This window comes from Balaenoptera ricei, chromosome 1 (assembly GCF_028023285.1).
Source record: "Balaenoptera ricei isolate mBalRic1 chromosome 1, mBalRic1.hap2, whole genome shotgun sequence".
Lineage (NCBI taxonomy): Eukaryota > Metazoa > Chordata > Mammalia > Artiodactyla > Balaenopteridae > Balaenoptera > Balaenoptera ricei.
Window position 1 is genome coordinate 131230103 of NC_082639.1, and position 11791 is coordinate 131241893.

At 37.2% G+C, this 11791-nt stretch overlaps 1 pseudogene; it reads left to right on the forward strand.

Moving 5' to 3' along the window:
* Positions 1-2973: 2973 nt before the first annotated feature.
* Positions 2974-5252, forward strand: LOC132352705 (52 kDa repressor of the inhibitor of the protein kinase-like; annotated as a pseudogene).
* The last annotated feature ends 6539 nt before the right edge of the window (positions 5253-11791 follow it).

Sequence of the window (11791 nt, forward strand, 5' to 3'; positions counted from 1 at the left end):
GTCAGACACCATCAAACTCTTAGAGAAAAACATAGGTAGAACACTCTATGACATACATCACAGCAAGATCCTTTTTGACCCACCTCCTAGAGTAATGGAAATAAAAACAAAAATAAACAAATGGGACCTAATGAAACTTAAAAGGTTTTGCACAGCAAAGGAAACCATAAATAAGACGAAAAGACAACCCTCAGAATGGGAGAAAATATTTCCAAATGAAGCAACTGACAAAAGATTAATCTCCAAACTTTATAAGCAGCTCATGCAGCTCAATATCAAAAAAGCAAACAACCCATTCCAAAACTGAGCAGAAGACCTAAATAGACATTTCTCCAAAGAAGATATACAGATTGCCAACAGACACATGAAAGAATGTTCAACATCTTTAATCATTAGAGAAATGTAAATCAAAACTACAATGAGATATCATCTCACACCAGTCAGAATGGCCATCATCAAAAAATCTATAAACAATAAATGCTGGACAGGGTGTGGAGAAAAGGGAAGCCTCTTGCACTGTTGGTGGGAATGTAAGTTGATACAGCCACTATGGAGAACAGTATGGACATTCCTTAAAAAACTAAAAATAGAACTATCATACGACCCAGCAATCCCACTACTGGGCATATACCCTGAGAAAACCATAATTCAAAAAGAGTCATGTACCACAATGTTCATTGCAGCTCTATTTACAATAGCCAGGACATGGAAGCAACCTAAGTGTCCATCAACAGATGAATGGATAAAGAAGATGTGGCACATATATACAGTGGAATATTACTCAGCCATAGAAAGGAACGAAACTGAGTTTTTTGTAGTGAGGTGGATGGACCTAGAGACTGTCACACAGAGTGAAGTAAGTCAGAAAGAGAAAAACAAATACCGTATGCTAACACATATATATGGAATCTAAAAAAAAAAAACAAATTGTCATGAAGAACCTAGGGGCAAGACGGGAATAAAGATGCATACCTACTAGAGAATGGACTTGAGGATATGGGGAGGGGGAAGGGTAAGCTGGGACAAAGTTAGAGAGTGGCATGGACATATATACATTACCAAACGTAAAATAGGTAGCTAGTGGGAAGCAGCCGCATAGCACAGGGAGATTAACTCGGTGCTTTTTGACCACCTAGAGGGGTGGGATAGGGAGGGTGGGAGGGAGGGAGATGCAAGAGGCAAGAGATATGGGGACATATGTATATGTATAAGTGATTCACTCTGTTATAAACAGAAGCTAACACACCATTTTAAAGCAATTATACTCCAATAAAGATGTTTAAAAAAAAAAAAAGGTGGAAATAGGCAATCTACCTGAAAAAGAATTCAGAGTAATAATAGTAAAGATGATCCAGAATCTTGGAAACAGAATGGAGGCACAGATTGAGAAAATACAAGAAATGTTTAACAAAGATCTGGAAGAACTAAAGAACAAACAAACAGAGATGAACAACACAATAATTGAAGTGAAAAATACACTAGAAGGAATCAATAAGAGAATAACTGAGGCAGAAAAATGAATAAGTGAGCTGGAAGACAAAATGTTGGAAATAACTACCAAGGAGCAGAATAAAGAGAAAAGAATGAAAAGAATTGAAGTCAATCTCAGAGACATCTGGGACAACACTAAACACATCAATATTCGAATTTTAAGGGTCCCAGAAAAAGAAGAGAAAAAGAAAGGGTCTGAGAAAATATTTGAAGAGTTTATAGTTGAAAACTTCCCTAACATGGGAAAGGAAATATTCACCCAAGTCCAGGAACCAAAGTGAGTCCCATACAGGATAAACCCTAGGAAAAACACACCAAGACACATATTAATCAAACTAACAAAAATTAAATTCAAAGAAAAAATATTAAAAGCAGCAAGGGAAAAACAAAAAAGAACATACAAAGAATCCCCATAAGGTTATCAGCTGATTTTTCAGTGGAAATGCTGCAGGCCAGAAGGGAGTGGCAGGATATACTTGAAGTGATGAAAGAGAAAAACCTACAACCAATATTACCCATCAAGGATGTCATTCAGATTCGATAGAGAAGTCAAAAGCTTTTCAGACAAGCAAAAACTAAGAGAATTCAGCACCACCAAACCAGCTTTATAACAAATGCTAAAGAAACTTCTCCAAGTGGGAAACACAAGAGAAGAAAAAGACCCACAAAAACAAACCCAAAACAATTAAGAAAATGTTAATAGGAACATACATATCGATAATAACCTTGAAAGTAAATGGATTAAATGCCCCAAGCTAAAGACACAGACTGGCTGAATGGATACAAAAACAAGACCCATATATATGCTGTCTACAAGAGACCCACTTCAGACTTAGAGACACATACAGACTGAAAGTGAAGGGATGGAAAAGAGTATTCCATGCAAATGGAAATCAAAAGAAAGCTGAGGTAGCAATACTTGTATCAGATAAAATAGACTTTAAAATAAAGACTGTTACAAGAGATAAGGAGGGACACTACATAATGTCAAAGGATCAATCCAGGAAGAAGATATAACACTTATAAATATTTATGCACCCAACATAGGAGGACCTCAATACATAAGGCAAATGCTAACAACCATGAAAGGAGAAATTGACAGTAACACAATAATAGTAGGGGACTTTAACACCCCACTTACACCAATGGACAGATCATCCAAACAGAAAATAAATAAGGAAACACAAGCTTTAAATGACACAATAGACCAGATAGATCTAACTGATATTAATAGAGCATTCCACCCAAAAGTGGCAGAATACACTTTCTTCTCAAGTGCACTTGGAACATTCTCCAGGATAGATCACATCTTGGGCCACAAATCAAGCCTCAGAGAATTTAGGAAAATTGAGGTTTCTTGCCCTCCCAGCCCCCTCCCGCTGGCATGCCGGCCCGGCTCCCCTCCCCAGCCCTGATGGGTGGGCGGGCTGCCCTGTGGAGGCGGGGAGGGGAGGGCTGGGCTGGCCGCGCACGGACGACACAATGCAGAACTTCTGGGCAGCCCCCAACTGCACTCGGAAGAGCACGCAGTTGGACCTGGCCGTTTTCAGGTTCCTGCAGGATCCAGCCAGATGCCAGAAGTGGGTGGAGAATAGTAGGAGGGCAGACTTAGAAGATAAAACACCTGATCAACTAAATAAACATCATCGATTGTGTGCCAAACACTTTGAGACTTCTATGATTTGTAGAACTAGTCCTTATAGGACAGTTCTTTGAGATAATGCAATAACAACAATATTTGATCTTACCAAACATTTGAATAATCCACACAGTAGACACAGGAAACGAATAAAATAATTGAGTGAAGATGAAATCAGGACACTGAAACAGAAAAAAAATAATGAAACTTCTGAACAGAAACCAAAACATAAGGAAATAAACAACAGCAATGCTCAGAACCCCAGTGCAGAAGAAGGGGGTGAAGAGCAGGATGAAGACCTCTTGCCTTTAACACTTGAAGAGAAGGAAAACAAAGAATACTTAAAATCTTTATTTGAAATTTTGATTCTTATGGGAAAACAGAACATACCTCTGGATGGACATGAAGCTGATGAAATCCCAGAAGGTCTCTTTACTCCTGATAACTTTCAATCACTGCTGGAAGTGCCAGATCAATCCTGGTGAAGAGGCTCTGAGAAGGCGCTTTGAGACAACAGCAGTTAACACATTGTTCTTTTCGAAAACACAGCAGAAACAGATGCTAGAGAGCTGCATTCGGGAAGAACCCTCAGGGAAGTGAGAGACTCTCACTTCTTTTCCATAGTCACTGACAATGTGGTGGACATAGCAGGGGAAGAGCACCTGCCTGTGTTGGTGAGGTGTATTGATGAAACTCACAACCTGAGAGAGGAATCTGTGGGCTTCCTGCCTCATGAAGCTGATGCAGAAATTTTGGCTGTGATATTTCACACTATGATAACTGAGAAGTGGGGAGTAAACATGGAGTACTGTCGTGGCCAGGCTTACATTGGTCCAGTGGATTTTCTTCCAAAATGAAAGTTGTTGCTTCTAGACTTTTAGAAAAATATCCTCAAGCTATCTACACACTCTGTTCTTCCTGTGCCTTAAATACGTGGTTGGCAAAATCAGTGCCTGTAATGGGAGTATCTGTCGCATTAGGAACAATTGAAGAAGTTTGTTCTTTTTTCCATCGATCACCACAACTGCTTTTAGAGCTTGACAGTGTAATTTCTGTCCTCTTTCAGAACAATGAAGAAAGGGGCAAAGAACTGAAGGAAATTTGCCATTCTCAGTGGACAGGCAGGCATGATGCTTTTGAAATCTTAATGGACCTCCTACAAGCACTTGTTTTATGTTTAGATGGTATAAATAGTGACACAAATGTTAGATGGAATAACTGTATAGCTGGCCGAGCATTTGTACTCTGTAGTGCGGTAACAGATTTTGATTTCATCATTACCATTGTTGTTCTTAAAAATGTTCTATATTTTACAAGACCCTTAGGGAAAAATCTTGAGGGGCAAACTTCTGATGTCTTCTTTGCAGCCAGTAGTTTGACTGCAGTGCTGCATTCACTAAATGAAGTGATGGAAAATATCGAAGTTTATCATGAATTTTGGTTTGAGGAAGCCACAAATTTGGCAACCAAACTTGATATTCAGATGAAACTCCCAGGGAAATTTCGCAGAGCTCAGCACAGTAACCTGGAATCTCAGCTAACCCCTGAGAGTTACTATAAAGAAACTCTAAGTGTTCCAACAGTGGAACACATTATTCAGGAACTGAAAGGTATATTCTCAGAATAGCACCTCAAATCTCTTAAATGGTTATCTCTGGTAACATCTGTCATGGGACAGCTCAAATTCAATACATCAGAGGAGCATCATGCTGACATGTACAGAAGTGACTTACCTAATCCTGACACACTCTCTGCTGAGCTGCATTGTTGGAGAATCAAGTGGAAACACAGAGGGAAAGATATAGAATTTCCATCCACTATTTATGAAGCCCTTCATCTGCCAGACATCAAGTTTTTTCCTAATGTTTATGCATTGCTGAAGGTCCTATGTATTATTCCTGTGATGAAGGTTGAGAATGAATGCTATGAAAATGGGTGAAAGCGTCTCAAAGCCTACCTGAGGAACACTTTCACAGACCAAAGTTCAAGTAACTTGGCTTTGCTTAGCATAAATTTTGAAATAAAACACGATTTGGATTTAATGGTGGATACATATATCAAACTCTATACAAGTAAGTCAGAGCTTCCTACAGATAATTCAGAAACCATTGAAAATACCTGAGACTTTTAAAGTAGGCTTTCTCTTATATTTGATATTTGAAAAAATCTGTAAGAAATTTGAAAATATCTTACAGAAAAGTTGTAAGGTGTACATAAGCCACTTAATCACTGAATATCTTGACCTGTAGGCCTCCCATTGAGTACATTAGTCATTGATAATCTGACTGTTTAAATGGCCCTTTCGAAGTCCCATGCTTTGGAGACCTAACTGTTCTTCCAGAAGATAGCATTGAAAGTACCATATTACACTCTGTGTGATCTATGTGAATGGCACTTTGAAATTGTATTAGTTAAGTCATTTTAGACATAACATTTATCACTATGGATCCAATTGTCAGGTACTAAGTTATCAGTTCTTTGAAGAAATAAATTTTGAGGAAGTATGGGAGGAAGGAATACATTTTATAAAACATTACAGTGAAGCTCATGACTGACCTTTGAATAGTAGGAGTTTTAAGTATGCTGTTAAAAATCTGTAAGGGACTGATAAGAAAATTATCAGACTGTAAGAGAAAAGTGAGAGCTTGTCAAATAAGTATTTCAGTGTAGATTTTGTCTTTATCAAATAAAGTTAAAGGAACAAGTTATAGTTAAAGTTTGAATGGAAGAGCTTGCCATTGTTGTTCTACATCTGGTTGTTGCTGTTTATGTTCCTTTATTGAGCCTACATCTTCATAAGCTTTTTGGCAGGTATATGTTGAACACTTCTGTTTCATGGTCAAGACAGGATCAGAGACCATGGATACTGACAACTGATTTGTCTGTTTTCTTCTGTCTTTTTCCATGACTGTATCTACTGCCTCATCTTGATTTACAAGCAAAACTTACAAAACCTACAAAAATAAGTGTTTTGTGGTTTATCTAGGAATAATACAGAAAACATTGCTGTCATTTTTGGTGAAGAAAATCAATTTTGAATAATTTATTTCAACCTAAATAAAATGTGAATTTTGTTTTAAAAAAAAGGAAAGAAAATTGAAATCGTACCAAGCATCCTTTCTGATCAAAATGTTATGAGATTGGAAATCAATTACAGGAAATAAAAACTTTAAAAAGCACAAATACATAGAGACTAAACAGTGCACTACTAAATAACCAAGAGATGACTGAAGAAATCAAAGAAGAAATAAAAAAATACATAGAAAAAAATGACAATGAAAACACGACAACCCAAAAACTATGGGATGCAGCTAAAGCAGTTCTAAGAGGGAAGTTTATAACAATACAACCTCACCTCAAGAAATAAGAAAAATCTCAAATAAACAATCTAATCCTACACTTAAAACAACTAAAGAGAGAAGAACAAAGAAAACCCAAAGTCAGTAGAAGGAAAGAAATCATAAAGATCAGAGCAGAAATAAATGAAATAGAAATGAGGAAAACAACAGCAAAGATCAACAAAACTAAAAGCTGGTTCTATGAAAAGATAAACAAAATGGATAAACCCTTAGCCAGACTCATCAAGAGAAAAAGGGAGAGGATGAAAATCAATAAAATTAGAAATGAAAAAGGAGAAATCACAACTGACACTGCAGAAATACAAAGAATCATAAGAGGCTACTACAAACAGCTATATGCCAATAAAATGGACAACCACAAAGAAATGGATAAATTCTTGGAAAGGTACAATTTTCCAAGACTGAACCAGGAAGAATTAGAAAATATAAACACACCTATCACAAGTAATGAAATTGAAACTGTAATTTAAAATCTTCCAACAAAAAAAGTCCAGGACAAGATGGCTTCACAGGCAAATTCTATCAAATATTTAGAGAAGAGCTAACACAGATCCTTCTCAAACTCTTCCAAAAAATTACAGAGGGAGAAACACTCTCAAATTCATTCTATGAAGCCACCATCACTCTGATACCAAAACCAGAAAAAGATATCACAAAAAAAGAAAATTATAAACCAATATCACTGATGAACATAGATACAAAAATCCTGAACAAAATACTAGCAAACAGAATCCAACAGCACTTAAAAAGGATCATACACCATGATCAAGTGGGCTTTATCTCAGGGATGCAAGGATTCTTTAATATATGCAAATCAATCAATGTGATATACCACATTAACAAATTAAGGAATAAAAACCGTATGATCATCTCAACAGATGCAGAAAACTTTTGCCATAATTCAACACCCATTTATGATTAAAAACTCTGCAGAAAATGGGCATAGAGGAAGCCTACTTCAACATAATAAAGGCCATATATGACAAACCCACAGCAAGCATCATACTCAATGGTGAAAAACTGAAAACATTTCCACTAAGGTCAGGAACAAGACAAGGGTGTCCACTCTCACCACTATTATTCAACATAGTTTTGGAAGTCCTAGCTACAGTAATCAGAGAAGAAAAAGAAATAAAAGGAATACAAATTGGAAAAGAAGTAAAGCTGTCACTGTTTGCCGATGACATGATACTATACATAGAAAGTCCTAAAGATGTCACCAGAAAACTACTAGATCTAATCAATGAATTTGGTAAAGTTGCAGGATACAAAATTAATGCACAGAAATCTCTGGCATTCCTATACAGAAACAATGAAAAATCAGAAAGAGAAATTAAGGAAACACTCCCATTTACCAATGCAACACAAAGAATAAAATACCTAGGAATAAACCTGCCTAAGGAGACGAAAGACTTGTACTCAGAAAACTATTAAACAGTGATGAAAGAAATCAAAGATGACATAAACAGATGGAGAAATATACCATGTTCTTGGATTGTAAGCATCAATATTGTGAAAATGACTCTACTACCCAAAGCAATCTACAGATTCAATGCAATCCCTATCAAACTACCAATGGCATTCTTCACAGAATTAGAACAAAAAATTTTACAATTTGTATGGAAACACAAAAGACCCCAAATAGCCAAAGCAATCTTGAGAAAGAAAAACGGAGTTGGAGGATTCAGGCTCCCTGACCTCAAACTATGCCACAAAGCTACAGTAATCAAGACAGTATGGTACTGGCACAAAAACAGAAATATAGAGCAATGGTACATGATAGAATGCACAGAGATAAACCCACACACATATGGTCACCTAATTTATGACAAAGGAGGCAAGAACATACAATGGAGAAAAGACAGCCTCTTCAATAAGTGGTACTGGGAAAACTAGACAGCTACATGTAAAAGAATGAAATTACAACACTCCCTAACACCATACACAAAAATAAACTCAAAATGGATTAAAGACTTAAATGTAAGACCAGACACTATAAAACTCTTAGAGGAAACCTAGGAAAAACACTCTTTGACATAAACCACAGCAAGATCTTTTTTGACCCACCTCCTAGAGAAATGGAAATAAAAACAAAAATAAACAAATGGGACCTAACGAAACTTAAAAGCTTTTGCACAGCAAAGGAAACCATAACAAGACAAAAAGACAACCCTCAGAATGGGACAAAATATTTGCAAATAAAACAACAGACAAAGGATTAATTTCCAAAATATACAAACAGCTCATGGAGCTCAATATCAAAAAAAAACCCCAATCCATTTAAAAAAGGGGTGGAAGACCTAAATAGACATTTCACCAGGGAAGACATACAGATGGCCAAGAGGCACATGAAAAGATGCTCAACATCACTAATCATTAGAGAAATGCAAATCAAAATGACAATGAGGTATCATCTAACGCCAGTCAGAATGGCCATTATCAAAAAATCTAGAAAAACTAAATGCTGGAAAGGGTGTGGTGAAAAGGGAAAGCTCTTGCACTGTTGGTGGGAATGTAAATTGATACAACCACTATGGAAAACAGTATGGAGATTACTTATAAAACTAAAAATAGAACTACCATATGACCCAGCAATCCCACTACTGGGTATATACCCTGAAAAAAATCATAATTCAAAAAGAGACATGCACCACAATATTCATTGCAGCACTATTTACAATATCCAGGACATGGAACCAACCTAAATGTCCATCAACAGATGAATGGATAAAGAAGATGTGGCACATATATACAATGGAATATTACTCAGCCATAAAAAGAAACGAAACTGAGTTATTTGTAGTGAAGTGGATGGACCTAGAATCTGTCATACAGTGTGAAGTCATACAGTGTGAAGTAAGTCATAAAGAGAAAAACAAATACCGTATGCTAAGGCATATATATGGAATCTAAAAAAAAAAAAAAAAATTGGTACTGATGAACCTAGTTGCAGAGCAGGAATAAAGAGGTAGATGTAGAAAATGGACTTGGGGACATGGGGTGGGAGGGCAAAGCTGGGGTGAAGTGAGAGTAGCATCGACATACGTACACTACCGAATGTAAAACAGTTGGCTGGTGGGAAGCAGCAGCATAGCACAGGGAGATCTGCTCTGGGCTTTGCAATGACTTAGAGGGGTGGGATAGAGAGGATGGGAAGGTGGCTCAAGAGGGAGGGGATATGGTGACATGTGTATGCATATGGCTGATTCGCTTTGTTGTGCAACAGAAAATAACACAGTATTGTGAAGCAATTATACTCCAATAAAGATCTATTAAAAAAGTAAAAATAAATTTAAAATGTCTCTTTTAAAAAAAGAAAGAAAGAAAGAAAGCAGGGACTTACCCGGTGGCCCAGTGGTTAAGACTCCATGCTTCCAATGCAGGGGGTGCAGGTTTGATCCCTGGTCAGGGAACTAATTTTCCACACGTGGTCAAAAAATAAAAGGAAGAAAAAAAGAAAGCAGATTACAGGCCCAGTTAGATTATTTGGGTTCCCCCAAATGGTCACAACATATTATTTAAAGAAATAAAAACAAAAAGGAGAAAAGTAAAGACAAGCTTTCTTAAGTAAAAAGTAACTATTTCTTTTTTTTTAATTTTATTTATTTATTTATTTATTTATGGCTGTGTTGGGTCTTCGTTTCTGTGCCAGAGCTTTCTCTAGTTGCAGCAAGTCGGGGCCACTTTTCATCGTGGTGCACGGGCCTCTCACTATCGCGGCCTCTCTTGTTGCGGAGCACAGGATCCAGACGCACAGTCTCAGTAATTGTGGCTCATGGGCCTAGTTGCTCCGCGGCACGTGGGATCTTCCCAGACCAGGGCTCGAACCCGTGTCCCCTGCATTGGCAGGCAGATTCTCAACCACTGCGCCACCAGGGAAGCCCACTATTTCTTTTTAATGCCAATGTTTTCTCTGCAATTAACAGTGCATACAATCTGGGAGCATGAAACCAAGGACTAGAAGGCCATATTGTCTCTGCCAGTATCCACTAACTCAAATAACTTCAATGAGAATACTAAGAATATCGAGTGTCCTATGGATCTGAGAGTTGGAATGGTTCTTAGAGGCTTTTCCATCCAGGTCCATCATGATTCAGCTGAAGATACTGAGGACCAGAGATGTTCAAGTCATCCAACAAGCTAGTGGAAGAACTGAGGCTACTTTTCTGACTCCAGTGCTCTTTCCTTTGCATCAGAAATTTTACAGGCTATAATTAATTTTGAAAATATTAAGAGAAAACATGGTACCTGGATATTGATTGGAACTGAGAAGGTTATGCAAGGAAATAAAGCAACATCAGCTGCCCATCACTATGAATTACACCATAGAGCAACTCCAGAAGCATGGGGGTGTTTTTGGATGTGAAAGTAAGAACAAGAATGCTAAATGTGTCTTAAACCTAAGGAGATCATTTGTCATTGGCCTCCTCATGCTAAAACACCAAACTGAAAAGAGAAATTGTATTCTAAAACCAAGTAATAATTTGAGAATATAGGTGGTGTTACACTGGGTCAACACCACTTTGTTCAGAAAGCATGAAGACAACTGCATTCCACACTGGTCAAAACCATCACATTAATTTGTGTTCCCTCTAATCTTAAGTATCTTCCTGTAGGAATGTTTTAAAATTCAGAACAAGGAGAGTGGGGGAAAGCTAGACACAGAGAAAGTAATTATATATTTATGGCACTGTGAGACCATAATAAAAATTTAATGAGTACAGATTATCTGTTGCATTTATCCATTCATTTAACAAATATTACAAATTGCCTATTACGTACCAGGCACGTACTGGTCTATGCACTAGGAATACAGAGATAAATAAATATATTCACTGCCCTTTCATTTCTCAGAAGTCAGGGAGCCAGAAAACTAAGATAAAATAAGATGGGGGGTCACTGGAGCTCATAGGGGAGCTCCAACCATGTCTAGCTATATTAGCTAAGGATTCTAGAGGACAATTTGAGGCTTTCACTAGTTTTCAAAGGATAGGTAATATTAAGCAAGTAAATAAGGAGAAAGGTATTCCTTGTAGAAAAAAATAGTCCATGTCAAAGCTCCAGAGCATGACATGATCAGGAAACTATAACAAACTTATTCTTTTTCAAGTGCATATTTTTGGTGAATATTTGGGGAAAAGTACAGGTATGTGCCATTCTCCACTTACTTGACTGTGACAAAAATCTAACCCAAAGCCATTTAAGGAAAGACGAGAATTTATTCATTCATATAAGTAAAAAATCCAAGGATAGATTTTCAAGAATGGTGAGATTTAGAAAGTCAGTGTCATCAGACTCAGTG